We start from the raw sequence: 16,001 nt of genomic DNA on the forward strand, positions 1-16,001 counted from the left end.
TTGTTATATCATATTTAAACCACTTATACATATTTAGTCATACTTTGTTGCAATGGTAAAAAGATACATTATATTACTTATTATATTAATTATGATTGAATATGTTGTATTTAATGATGATACTATACCTTATACTTTTACATGGAATAAAATAAACAAGTTACATACCTTTTGACCGATAAAGATGAGCAGAACTATGACATGTTAAATTAGTAGTTCTCTGATGATATATTAAATAAAATGGCAAGCATTGTTCATTCTTGTATGGATGTAAAGCCATATGTGAGAATGACCATTGGTGATAATTGCAACAACTTCTCAATGGGGGAACATTTGCAGGATTCTGGTTAGTAATGAGAAACAACATGATGATGGAAGTTAAAAAATCATTCGATAAATTCAAACTACTGAAAGAATTCAATGCTTTATTTGATTGTTATGTTATGATGGATTATTAACGAATCAGAAAAAAAAAATAGTATGGGCCTTGGGAGTGCAATATTCAAGTATTACGGTGATGTTGAAGAAGATATGTTCCATGTTCTCATATACTTCCCCCATGCAATGTCCCTCTAGTTATCTGTTATGCAGACTAACATGAGATCGATTTTCTTTGCAGGTGACCTGAACCATTGGATAAATATTAATATGAATAATAATCTGGGTTGGAATACTAATGGGGATTTAAAGGAATTTTGGGCCACTTCTTACCATGGTCTTTGGAGTTAGCATAACAAAGAGATCCAACATAAAAAATTCACTCGACCTCTATGTCCAATGACACATATAAACAAGTTGATCCATGATTATAAAAATGAGATATTTTTAACTAATATCATTATGAACCACCAAAGAATTCTGAAATTAATAAAGTGAGAAGCACCTTTGATGGGATGGTTAAAGTTGAATACCGGTGGAGCTAGAGACAACAAAGGAAATACGGTTTGTGGAGGAATAATTAGAGGCAATGAGGGGGGAGTGGCTATGAGGGTTTGCGAAGAAAAATGGTGTTTGTGGTGTCTATATAGAATGGCTTTAGGGAGTTTATAAAGGCTAATAACTTCCAACAAGATTGTCATTTAGAGCTATTAATATAAATGTTGATTCTCAATAAGCGGCAAATGACATTAATTTCAATAAGTCAAGTAATATCATGGGAAGAAATATGATCACCAAAATCACATCCTATTTTCTTCAAGATTGGGAAATTAGAATCAACCAGGTGTATCGAGAAGTTAACTTATATGCAGATGTTTTAGCGATAAGTAGAGTTAATCTCCCAGTTATTATGTGTAATTTTGATTCATGCCCAACTTTTATTTATCACTTGTTAGATGGTGATTTGTTGGGGATCTCTGTTCCTCGGTTAATACCATTGTAATTCTTCTCTTTTGGGTATTTGTCCTCCATTTAACAAAAGAAGTAGATTAAGTCGTCAAACATGAACATATGACCTAACTTACAGGATTCTTGTGGGTAATAAGAAGCAACATGATGATGGAAGCTCGAAAAGCATTTGGAGAATTCAAACTACTAAAAGGATTCGATGCTTTATTTGGTTGTTATGATTATTAACGAATTGGAAAACGAATCGTAAGGGCCTTGGGAGTGCGATGTGCAAGTATTGTGGTAATGTTGAATAAGATATGATTCACATTCTTATAGATTGCCCCCTTGTAATGACCCTTTGGTTATCTGTTGTACATACTAACATGAGATCATTGTCTTTGCAGGTGACATGAACCATTGGATAAATATTAATATGAATAATAATCTGGGTTGGAATACTAATGGTGAATGGAAGGTGTTTTGGGCCACTTTTTGCCATATTATTTAGAGTTGGCATAACAAAGAGATCCATGATGAAAATTTTATTCGACCTCCAAGTACGATGACACATATAAACGAGTTGGTCCAGGATTATAAGAATGCGAGAAATGCAACTAGTATCATTATGAGCCACCAAAGAATTCTAAAACTAATAAAGTGTGAAACACCTCTGGTGGGATGGGTAAAGCTGAATACCGGTGGAGCTAGAGACAACAAACGAAATGCGAGTTATAGATGAATAATTAGAGGCAATAAGGGAGACTGGGTATGAGGATTTGCAAAGAAAACTGGTGTTTGTAATGTCTATATAGCGAAGCTTTGGGGAGTTTATGAAGGCTTATAACTTGCGACAAGATTGTGATTTAAAGTTACTGATAAAAATGTTGATTCTCAATAAGTGGAGAATGACGTTAATACCAATAAGGCAAGTAATATCATGGGAAGAAATTTAATCACCAAAATCAAATCTTATTTTATTCATAATTGGGAAATTAGAATCGGCCATGTGTATCGAGAAGTTAACTTATGTGTGGATGCTTTAGCGAGAAGTGAAGTTAATCTCCTGATTGTTATGTGTAATTTTGATTTATGCCCAAATTTTATTAATCACTTGTTAGAGAGTGATTTGTTGGGGATTTTTGTTCCTCAGTTAATACCCTTGTAATTCTTATCTTTTGGGCGTTTTCCCTCCATTTAATAAAAAATAGACTATGTCGTCCAACATGAATCAATGACCTAGCTTACAGGATTCTTATGGGTAATGAGAAACGACATGATGATGGAAGTTGAAAAATCATTCAGTAAATTCAAACTACTTAAAGGATTTGATGGTTTATTTGATTGTTATGTTACGATGGATTATTAATAAATAAATAAAAAGTGTATAGGCCTTGGGAATGCAATGTTCAAGTATTGTTGTGATGTTAAAGATGATATGATTCATGTTCTCAGATACTTCCCTCATGCAATGTCCCTCTAGTTATCTGTTGTGCATACTGTAGCGAGGTATTCGTTACCATTAGAGATATTGACTAAATCCAAGGTAAATCATACAAGTCGAGTCGCCACCGCACTTCTATTTATCCAAAGGAATGGTTAGAAAGCGAACAAAAACTAATAAAGAAACAGAGATTTGGGTAAGGGGGTTGGTTATGTAATGGGAAGGTGTTAGGCACCCAAAACATCCTAGGTACTCCTAGGGAGCCCTTTTCATACTTGTGGTAAGGTTGTTGTTTTGTGAAAATTTGTTTGTGCAAACATGATTGAAGAGATGAGAAGAGAATATACAAGTTATTTACATTTTAGTGTTTGGATGGATGAACCCATTGCCTACGTACCATCTTAAAAAAGATTAGGATCAAAACCTCGTAGTTCGGGATAAAAATCTCAAAATGAATGAGTGGATTGATTTGTCCAAAAGCCTTAAGGTCTTTTGTTATCAAAGGGAGAAAACTCAACCTAAAACCACAAGTCCACCATGTGAGGATAGCTTCAACATGCTAGTGAGGGGTTAACCATATAATAAGCATGGAAGGCTCATTGTCCATCCCTAAGGACAAAGGTGAGTATTACATCTACCACAAAGATAATTCAAACCTAATAGCTAAAGGTTATGGAAAAATTTGATTAAGAAGTGGCCATTGGAACCACAAAAGAAATTTGAATGGGTTATATTTACCAATTAGAAGTATGTACAAAAATGGTCAAAGTTGACTTAGAGATTCAATTCAAAATAATTGTTATGAAAATGAGGTTTGAAAGTCAAAACCATAAGGCCTAGGTTTCTAATGTTTGAAAACAATAGTTAAATGTTTGCACAAAAGGTTTTGGCTTGGGTTAGAGTGGAGAGAAGAAGAAGAATGGCTAAGTCCTAAGGAAAACAAAAAAAGAAGGGATAAGGAAATGAACCACATTAGGAGTTCCTCTCTTAAGACCATATTGATGATCCAAGTAGCTCCCATCCTTTGGAATAAGCAAACACAAAGTATAAGCAATCAAACAAGTCTCATAAGAGATCCTCAATGCATCTTGTATCTTCCACTTTGGATGAACATGGCAATGGTCCTCCAATTAAGCTCAAATGGAAACTCCTAGCACAAAAGCACACACATCAAAAGTTCCATGAAGTAAAATAAGAATGGACAAGAGAAGGTTTAGAGATTTGGTCCTTCTAATCCATTATCATTAAGATCCTTTTTACTCCAATTTTGCATAAGGAAAGGTCCTAGAATCTAAGTCCAATTCTCCATTTCTTTGCATAGGGAAGGTTCTAGAAACTAAGTCCATTTCTTTGCACTTTGGTCCACAACAAACAAAACAAACACAAGCACAATAATATATACACAATTATGTGCTCAAGTGAGCAAAAGGCAAATGGCATTAACATAAACATGTGCTCAAATGAGCAAAGAGAAAAGCAAATGAATAAAATGTGCAAGAATAGTAAATTGCATAAAGTAAAAGTTAGGAGTTAATGGTTAGTGTTAGTAGTTAGTGTGCCATAAGGCAAATTTAGCGCTATGTTAAGCAATCGTAATTGGACTTATGTAGAAGTCACAACTATCTGAGGCCGGTCAATAATAATGTAGGCAACAAACACAAGTTAGGAGTCTTGATTAGTGAACCAAGTCCCCAAAACTTGCCATGCCAAAAAGAAGAAGAGAAATGATCTTGTATTGGTTTAAGTCTTTTGCATGATTTAAAAGACAACATATCCTTAATGCAAAGCCATTCACTTGATCAATTGATCAAGATGAATTAGATTTAAATCAAGGAAAATCCCTCTAATCAATGCTAACTCATCAACCTTCAACTCATTGATCAAAAAGAAAAAAGAAGAAGAAGAAGAAGAAGAAGAAGGAGATGAATAATGGAGAATGGAAATGGCAAAATAAAAGTGCATTAAATGAAATACAATTTACCAATCCTCATATGTTGACCAATAACATTGAAAGTTAAGGTCAAACAATCAAAAACAGAAGTGAGATGAAGATTGGATGTCAAGAAACGAATGAACTATTTTTGGCATTTTTTTTAATATTAAAAATAAACTTGAATTAAAATAAATGGAAAGGTCAAACTTCAAAATCACTTCAAATCAATCTTGAAAGGTCCAAGTGATTTATCCTAAGTTCAACAAGGTCAAACAAAGTTTGAAAAAAAAATCAGCATTTTTAAAAGTTAGAAACTATTTTTAATCAATTAAAAATGAATAAAAATAACCTAATTGAACTAAAATCTCAAATAAATCTCAAATCAATTCAAAAATTGATGAGAATATTTTTCATAGATTCATCATCATTCAAAGAGGTTAGGAAAATATTTTTTGTATTTTTTGAATATCAAAAACTATTTAAAATGAATTTAAAATAATCAGAAAAGAGAAAATTCACAAAAAATACCAAATGATGAAATAAAAAATATTAAAAATTAGAAATAGAAACTAGAATTTATTTGGGAAATAATGCAATTGGTCCCATAATTTTTGGATTAAAAATGAAGAAGATATTGATTTTTGAAAATAATGGAAATAAAAGAAATAAAATCAGAAATTAAGAAACTAGAAAAAGCGTGAGTCGTCTGATGATGATTCATTAATTGACGTGGATCATCACACGTCCAGGAAGCGCGTGTTCACCATACACGCGGGTCAAACGCATCACACCGTGCCAAATGAAAAGTCATAACAATGAAGGGACAAGATCAAATCTGGAGAATGGATCCAATGGTCAGGATTTGAACTGGACTTGATGAAGCCACCGGAGCCACCGTCTTCTCCGGTGAGCTTCCCAGATTCCGGCCAAGTTGCAAAACTTCAAAACTTAACTAAATTAAGCGATCTATACATCAATAGAAAGCTAAGATGGTGTAGATCATTCCTATACCATCCATTTTCATTCTAGATCTCTATGATTTGAGAAATCAGAAGTTGAAAATTCTGGTGTTCATCATGAACTCAATGAATTTCGAAAATTAAAAGCATAAACATGATGCCTCCATTGAGAGGACTTCAGCCAACACAAAACCACAGCCAATAGGTCAATGAATTAAGAGAATCGAAGCAAATACCAGTTGGAGTTCAAGTTTGAGTTCTGGTGATTTGAGCTTGAAACCTTGCTTGCTTTATCAAAACAGAAGTTCAATGGAGTGTATGGTGAAGGTCTAGAAGCATTAGATCTATGAATACAACCAGATGTAGTTGAATTCAAGATCTGAAATTTTTTAAAGAAAATGCAATTGCTTCTTTAGTAATGGTTGGGGAATGATTTCAGCAGTATTTCAGGTCGAAAATTGGGTGTGAAATGGAGGGAATGAAGCTTCTATTTATAGAGGATTTGGCAAGGGAAGTGTGAAGCAATCCGTGTGCATGAATTTGGATATCACTTGCATGGGCTTGCATGATCATGCACAAGGCCCAAAAGCAATGCCAAATGAACTCTGAGCAATGACCAAAAGGAATTGGACGTGTAATTTGCCTTGCAATAGCTTGTATTTCAAGATTCAATGTGAATTTCGCAATTGGTCACAAATGTTCAGCTCTTCGAAAGTCACTCATGAAAAATCCAAATATAAGCATATGAGTAATGGTTGGAAAGGTATTTGTATAAGGAACAAATGTTATGTTGGACAAAAACTCATTTGAAGTGTGAAAAATTATGAAATTTGAGTTTAAAGTGTGATGTGCAAAACATGTCAAGGCAAGGTTTCTAAAATTGGCCAACTTTCAAGCCCTTATGTTTTGATGATGCAAGCTTCAAATGGAAAAACCTCCAACATAAAAGTTGTAGATATTTTCAATACACTCAAAATGGACTTACATTTTGCATCATTTTGATTTTTGATGAAGAATTTATGGGCACTTGAAGTTGGACTTTTTTTACTTTTAATGCCTTTGGTCAAAAAGGACCTATAATGTCTTGCATTATCACATGTATTTACTTTGAGATTTTGAAATTTTGTTCAACATAACATTTGAAGTAGACATCTTAATCTTTCCAATTCATTTGATCCCACCTCAAAATCATAAAAAATGAATGAGTTATGTCCTTGGGAAGTTGACCTAAAATTAGGGTTTTAGTCAAAATGACCTATAATGTATTGGAATCGAAGATGGTTTTCCAAGCTTCAAATCAAATTTCGATGAACATGAAAGTTGTTCATATTGTCCTTAAGAACAGTTTTTATTTTGGAACCATATCCATTTGACCAACATATAAAAAGTTAGGTCTCAGTGCATTTCAAAATAGTCAGATGAATTGATTGATCAACTTTTCAAGTCCACAACTCATATCTTGATGAATTGATGATTGAGGACACTCAAATAAGTTCAAATATGTATGAAATGAAGAGTTAAAGAACTTCCCTTGATTGTATTTGACCATGGGCTGAGATTGCTTCATGAGCAAGGCATTGTGATGCACAGATGAATTAGGGCTTCTCTGGGGAACAAACCTCAAATCCTTTGACTTTCCTTGATCAAACATGATGAATTGAAACACTAAGGGGCATATTTGATGGATGAGAGCTTTGGGAACCATTACCATGCTTGCTTCCACCTCCTCTTGACCAATGACCTCCTTGAAGCTTTTTGATCTTGTGATTGCTCAAGCTACAACCAAAAGATGTTAGTGACATATTTTTGTGCTTTTGGTTAGTGAATAAAATGAGAAAAATAATGATATACAATTCAAACATGCTTGGTGATCTCAAACCACTCACAAGGAGTCCCACCCACAGGCAAGGGGAACCAAGATGCTCAATGATCCTTGAGGCTATGCAATTGCAATGTTATGATGCCATGAGGGATCTTAGGGACAAAATTGGGGTCTTACACATACTAACATGAGATCCATTTTCTTTGCAGATGACATGAAAAATTGGGTAAATATTAATATGAATAATAATCTGGGTTGGAATACTATTGAGGATTTGAAGGTGTTTTGAGCCACTTCTTACCATGGTCTTTGGAGTTGGCGTAACAAAGAGATCCAATATGTAAATTTCACTCGACCTATATGTCCAATGACACATATAAACAAGTTTATCTAGGATTATAAGTGCGATAATTGCAACTAATATCATTATGAACCACGAAAGAGTTCTGAAATTAATAAACTTAGAAGCACCTCTAATGGGATGGGTAAAGCTGAATACTGATGGAGCTAGAGACAACAAAGGAAATGCAATTTGTGGAGGAATAATTAGAGGCAATGAGGGGGAGTGGCTATCAAGGTTTGTGAAGAAAAATGGTGTTTGTAGTGTCTATATAGAATAGCTTTAGGGAGTTTATAAAGGCCTACAACTCGCGACAAGATTGGGATTTAGAGCTATTGATATAAATGTTGATTCTCAATAAGCGGCAAATGACATTAATTCCAATAAGTCAAGTAATATCAATGGAAGCAATATGATCACCAAAATCACATCCTATTTTCTTCAAGATTGGGAAATTAGAATCAACAAGGTGTATCGAGAAGTTAACTTATGTGCGGATGCTTTAGCGAGAAGTGGAGTTAATCTCCCGGTTGTTATGTGTAATTTTGATTCATGCCCAACTTTAATTAATCACTTGTTAGATAGTGATTTGTTTGGGATCTTTGTTCCTTGGTTAATACCCTTGGAATTCTTCTCCTTTGGGTGTTTGTCCTCCAGTTAACAAAAAAAGTAGATTAAGTCGTCTAACATGAAATCTATGACATAACTTACAGGATTCTTAATGAGAAGCAACATGATTATGGAATTTGGAAAAGCATTTGAAAAAACTAATGAGAAGCGGCATGATTACAAATCATCCACTAAAGAGATCCTCACATCAACAACGAGATTTAACCCACGATTTCTCGATGTGTGAGTCAATTCCTTATCAACTGAGTCAATCTACCGTGTCTAGAAATTTGATTTTTGAATTTAATGGGTTTTTGATTTAGAAATTAAAGAAAGAATAAAGAAGAATTAATAAGAATAACAAAGAAGGAAGAAATTGATTTAAGGATAAAATAGGAGAAACTCAGACGAATTAATAAGAATAATAGGAGAATTTGAACTTATTTTATTTTGTATCCACCATTTTGATTTTTTTTCCATGAATCTGGTTTTTACAAGGAAGAAGAAATACTATATTAAGATAGACGAAATTTTTTAACTTTTGCATAAAGAGAATATGAGTTTCAAAAGGATTAATAAAAAAAATAAAAAAAATAAACTTATGATGAACTGTTAAAAAATTATGAATAGTTTTAATTTCATTTTTTTTATTAATAATTTTATATTTAATAAATATTTTTAATGAAATGGAAGATGAATAAGCGAATGACATCATCTAATATGAGCCACCTATCAAAAACAAATGACACATCAACAATTTCTTTTACCAAGATTGGAAAGGGGATTAAAAATAAAATTAAGGGATTGATTTCGTGAATAGACTAAAATAGAGAGATCAAAACTATAATTTACCCAAATACCAAACTTCAATGTATTAAAAAAAATTATTTATTTAAATAGGTCATTGTTAGGCTTTCTAAAAAGGTCTATTAAATATATTATACATACATACACAACACACAAACATATATATATATATATATATATATATATATATATATATATATATATATATATATATATATATATATATATATATATATATATATATATATATATATATATATATGATCCAAAAATGTTAAGGAGTCAAAGTTTGTAAAAAGGTTTTGTAATGCGAATGTGCTAAAAGTCCTATAAAAGATTTTGGCAGATAGACTTACAAAAGTGACCAACACGGTTATTACAAAGACATGATCGACATTTATGTCAGGTAGGAAAATCCTAGACGGGATTCTCGTTGTAAATGAATAATGGATGAATCTATAAAAAGTTATTAGTAGGGGAGGTGGATATTATAATCTTTAAGATTATCCTTGGTTTTAGTGTTGGTTAATAGAATGTCAACTAAAGAGTTAGAGATGGTATGTGGGTTAAGACAATGATATTTGTTTTTGCCATTCATTTTCCTAATTACAAGGTTTCAACTTACTGATGAAGACAATAACTATCGAGTTAGGGATGTACACAAGATTCATATTTAAGTATGATGACAAGCTTTTTTCTTTCATTTTCAATATGCCAACGAGACTCTAATAGTTGGTGATAAAAGGTTGTCACAAAAGCTTGTTGGTAGATATTAATGTAAACAAAAAATGATTTGAAAAGGTGGAGAGAATCCTAAATTGTAAAATAGGACCCTTGTTGTTAATATACCTCGGTCTGCCAATTAGGTAAATATGAAGAGGAAAGTTATATGGAATTAGGTGTTATAGCCAATGAAATATCGATTTTCAAGATGGAGGAGTAATCATTTGTCCATTGGTGAATATATAATCATCATAAAATCAAACATGTTTGCTCTATTGGTTTTATTTTTCTCTTTCTTTAAGACTCTTAGAAGTATCATTTTTGTACTTGCTAAAAATACAAATGCATGACAACCCCTAGTGATTAAGGGTCGTTAAAGGATTTAAGGTTATTGTGAGGTTGAGAGTTAGCTCATGTGGGGTAAGAAGCTTTGTATGTGTATGTTTCTGTGTTGTAGTTAGGTTTTCCTCTATCGCAGTTTTGAGGTATTTATAGTCACCACGGGCCTAGACCAAAAACTTCCTATGATATAACAACCACTATGGGAAAAGGTATTTGGTTCCTTGAAATTTAGGGAGAATAGTTGAATCCCGTAACTCCCTATGTTTCGTTTATTGACCCATACACGTTACCCGCATGATCACTGTAACACCCTTCTAAATACCCCAAAATATTATAATTAAAATAACAATATATTCATCAGAGTAATTATGCCCCGAAGGGTGTCACACAATCATTTCACCACAATTATCAAAATGTCCTGTCATGCTCATTTATTTAATCAAAATAAGGTTCTTTTGCATAATTCGCAGCGGAATAAAATCCAACATCAATGTAAAGCATGTAACACGATACATGTAAATCATTCAACAACCAATATCAAATTAATTAAAACATCCCCTCCCGATGTTACATCTATCAGAGCATGACCCGCTAAAGACGACACTAGACTCCAAAGAATAGCTTCTACTCAACTCACTGCTTGTTACCTGAAAAATAGTTGTAAGGGTGAGTTCCTCAATCAATATAATAGGCATTATACAACATTATGTAATGTTAAGTAAATAACGCAACAATTCACCCTAACCAGACTACACACCCAATAACGGCAGTATTAACTCCAACATCATACTCAACAATAATATATACCATATGTATAATTTTCAAACCATATTCAACACCAACAACACAACACAACAATTTACTCACTAATCCCTCACAATGGGAATTAGCTACAGCCCCACAGGCTATGCCATGCATTCACTATGCAATGAGACTCCATGAAATGCGGTACCGACTCTTCTTGAACATACAGTTCAAGCTCACCGATCCCTCCGGATACGGCTACTAAGCTCACTAGTCCCACTCATTGAGACCTAATGACTCACTCACTAATTCCTCACCATGGGAATTAGCTACAGCCCCGAAGGCTAGACTATGCAAGCTAATCATCTAGCATGCAAACATCAACAACAATTATCACAACAATTCACTCACTAATTCCTCACAATGGGAATTAGCTACAGCCCCACAGGCTATGCCATGCACGCTAATCATCTAGCAATGCAGCATCAACAACAACTCAAGAATAGACCTATGCTCACACTCTAAGCCATAAAACAGTCTATTCACAAATACATACATGACCGATACATTCACAGCATCATGCATATCATTCACACATCATTAATACATTTTATCACAAAAGCATATCACATCATGCTATATAATCAAATACAGTATTAGCATTCTCTACTAATACCTATATTACTCAACACAACGGGAAATGATCCCTACAACATCATACCTCAGCTAAGTACATCACTCAGCCTAAACAACCAAAAACTGCACGACAACAGCTCAGGAAAACCACAAGTCTGCCCATACGCGTATTGCCCATGCCCATACGCGTATTGCCCAAACTTGACCAACTCCATACGCGTAATGCCCACTCTCATACGCGTATGCTACGCGTACCACATCCTCATACGCGTACCAACAGAGACACTTTCACGTTCAAAACCTCATCTCTTTCACTCATACGCGTATGACATACACCATACGCGTACCACATCCAGGGATACGCGTATCACACGCGTATGGCGCGTACCAGCGCCAAAACTCCCTTTTCTCAGTCATCCCATACGTGTATTGCCTAGTGCCATACGCGTATGACCAGAACTCAGAACTCCCAGATCTGCAATGGCTTTCTCTGCTACGAGATCTGCCAATTCAACCTTCCACAGTCCAATTTTTCTCAATAATTCCTTCCTATTGCCTAACACAAAACAGATCCTATTCGATTTCACGAAGTCTAACATTTCCACATCTAAATCCTACGAATTTCCTCAATTATAACTCATTTTCGTTCATCAATTATTTTCACAAGTTCATCATAATCATCCAATTCAAAGGTAAATCGAAGGTCTATCACTACCCATGACATATTCTCATATAATACCCTTTAATCAACGATAAACCCCCCTTACCTGAGTTAATCCGGCAAATTCTGCAGCTTCAAGCTTTTCCTCCCTTCAACCCTTGTTCTCTGGCTCTCTTTTTGCCCTTTTCCACGTTCTGCCTCTTTTTCCTTTTCACGTGAAAACAATAAACCTTTTTACCAAATGGGACCTTTTTACTGATTTCCACTTTTATTCCAATTATAAAATAATAATCCAATAATAATAATCCCAATAATTATTATTCCAAAAATAATAATATTAATCCAAACTTCCAATTATTCAATTAAATTAATAAATAAAATATTAATTTAAATTAAATAATTAGCTTATTTTAATTGGGGTGTTACAACTCTCCCCCACTAAAAGAGTTTTCGTCCTCGAAAACATACCTCAAGCGAACAACTCCGGATAAGACTCCTTCATCTGACTCTCAAGTTCCCAAGTCACATTGCCACCTGCTGGTCCTCCCCAAGCTACCTTCACCAAGGCAATCTCTTTACCCCGCAACTGCTTCCACTCTCGATCCTCAATCCTCATAGGTGATGTTTCAACAGTCAGGTTATCTCTCACCTGTACGTCATCTACTTGGACAACATGCGACGGATCATGAATGTATCTCCTCAACTGAGACACATGGAAAACATCATGCAAATTCGCAAGCGACGGCGGTAAAGCGATACGATAGGCTACCTCTCCTATCCTTTCCAAAATCTGATAAGGACCAATAAATCGAGGTGTCAACTTCTTCGACTTCAAAGCTCGACCAACACCAGTTATCGGAGTAACACGAAGAAACACATGATCTCCCTCTTGGAACTCAAGTGACTTCCTCCTCCTATCATGATAACTCTTCTGACGACTCTGAGCAATTCTCATCTTCTCCTGAATCATCTTAATCTTTTCTGTAGTCTGTTGAACAATCTCCGGTCCAACCACAGCACTCTCACCGGATTCATACCAACACAAAGGTGTCCGACATCTCCTACCATACAAAGCTTCAAACGGTGCCATACCAATGCTCGAATGAAAACTATTGTTGTAGGTAAACTCAACCAAAGGTAAATAACTATCCCAAACACCTCCCTTTTCCAAAACACAAGCTCTCAAAAGGTCCTCCAATGACTGAATCGTCCTCTCAGTCTGACCATCGGTCTGCGGATGATATGCAGAACTCAATCTCAGCTTAGTCCCTAAAGCCTTCTGCAAACCTTCCCAAAACTTCGATGTAAATCTAGGATCTCTGTCCGAAACAATACTCGACGGAATACCATGCAAGCTTACAATCTTCTCAATATACAACTCAGCCAATCTCCCTAACGGGTAATCCATTCTTATCGGAATGAAATGAGCCGATTTTGTCAATCTATCAACAATCACCCAAATAGCCTCAAAATTCTTTACTGTTCTCGGTAAACCAGAAACAAAATCCATACTGATACTATCCCACTTCCACTCTGGAATAGCCAACGGTTGCATTAGCCCAGACGGCTTCTGGTGCTCAATCTTTGACTTCTGACAAGTCAAACAGGAATACACAAAACTTGCAATGTCTCTTTTCATTCCCGGCCACCAAAATAACCTTTTCAAATCATGATACATCTTCGTAGCTCCAGGATGAATACTCAAACCACTACGATGTCCTTCCTCTAGAATACTCTTCTTAAGCTCGGCAACATCCGGAACACACACCCGTTCACCAAATCTCAAAATACCATTCTCGTCAACTTTGAACCCACCACCTTGACCTTGATTCACTAAAGTCAACTTATCAACCAAAAGCACATCGGATTTCTGACCCTCTCTGATCTCATCCAGAATACCACTCGTTAACTTCAACATTCCCAATTTAACACTGTTGTGAGTACTCTCACACACCAAACTCAAGTCTCTAAACTGCTCAATTAAATCCAATTCCTTAACCATTAACATAGACATATGCAATGATTTCCGACTTAATGCATCAGCCACAACGTTTGCCTTACCCGGATGGTAATTCAAACCAAAGTCATAATCCTTCAGAAATTCTAACCATCTTCTCTGTCTCATATTCAGCTCTTTCTGATCAAACAAATACTTTAAACTCTTATGGTCACTGAAAACTTCAAATCTCGACCCATACAAATAATGCCTCCATAACTTCAGAACAAATACCACAGCTGCCAACTCTAAATCATGCGTCGGATAGTTCCTCTCATGAACCCTCAGTTGTCTCGAAGCATAAGCTATAACCTGCTTATTCTGCATCAACACACCACCTTCTCTTTAACTCTTGGAAACCTTCTTCACATTTTAAGTCCCAAACAAACGCTTGCCCCTTTCTAGTCAACATTGTCAACGGTAACGCCAACTTAGAAAATCCCTCAATGAACTTCCTGTAATAACCAGCCAAACCAAGAAAACTTCTTATTTCAGAAACTGACTTCGGAGCTTCCCACTTAGACACCGCTTCTATCTTAGAAGGATCAACAGCAACACCACCTCTTGAAATCACATGACCAAGAAAACTAACCTCTTCTAACCAAAATTCACACTTGGATAGTTTAGCAAATAACTTCTTTTCTCTTAGAACTCCCAAAACCACTCTCAAATGCTCAGCATGCTCTTCTTCAGATTTCGAATACACCAAAATGTCATCAATAAACACCACAACGAACTGATCTAGATACGGATGGAAAATCCTATTCATATACTCCATGAATACTCCAGGCGCATTAGTCACACCAAAAGGCATTACAGAATACTCATAATGTCCATACCTTGTCCTGGAAGCAGTCTTCTGAATATCTTCAGTTTTCACACGTATCTGATGATACCCAGATCTCAAATCTATCTTGCTGAACACACTCGCACCAACCAACTGATCCATCAAATCATCAATCCTCGGCAAAGGATACCGATTCTTGATCGTCACTTTATTTAGTTGCCTGTAGTCCACACACAACCTCATAGTACCCTCCTTCTTCTTAACCAACAACACTGGTGCACCCCACGGTGACACACTCAGACGAATAAATTTCTTATCCAACAAATCTTCCAACTGACACTTCAATTCGGTTAACTCAACAGCAGACATACGATATGGAGCCATCGATATCGGTCTAGTACCAGGTACCAAATCAATCGAGAACTCAACTTCACGCTCTGGCGGCAATTCATTCACTTCTTCCGGAAACACATCAGGAAAATCACACACCACGGCTAAGTCGCCAATCACCAGTTTACCTTTAGCCTCCAAAGTCGCTAACAGCATAAACAACTCTGCCCCATCAGCTACTTCCTCATTCACTTGCCTTGCTGATAAGAACAAACTCTTTTCTTCCTCAACTTCAGGAAATACCACAGTCTTATCAAAACAATTGATAGAAACTCGGTTAAACACCAACCAATTCATACCCAAGATAACATCAATCTGCACTAACGGGAGACACACAAGGTCTATCCCAAATTCTCTACCAAAAATACTCAAGGGACAACTTAAACAAACAGAAGTAGTAGTCACTGAACCCTTCGCAGGAGTATCAATCACCATACTTCCAAACATCTCAGATATCTCTAACTTAAGTTTCACAGCACAAT

This window comes from Lathyrus oleraceus, chromosome 6 (genome assembly GCF_024323335.1).
Source record: "Lathyrus oleraceus cultivar Zhongwan6 chromosome 6, CAAS_Psat_ZW6_1.0, whole genome shotgun sequence".
Classification (NCBI taxonomy): Eukaryota; Viridiplantae; Streptophyta; class Magnoliopsida; order Fabales; family Fabaceae; genus Lathyrus; species Lathyrus oleraceus.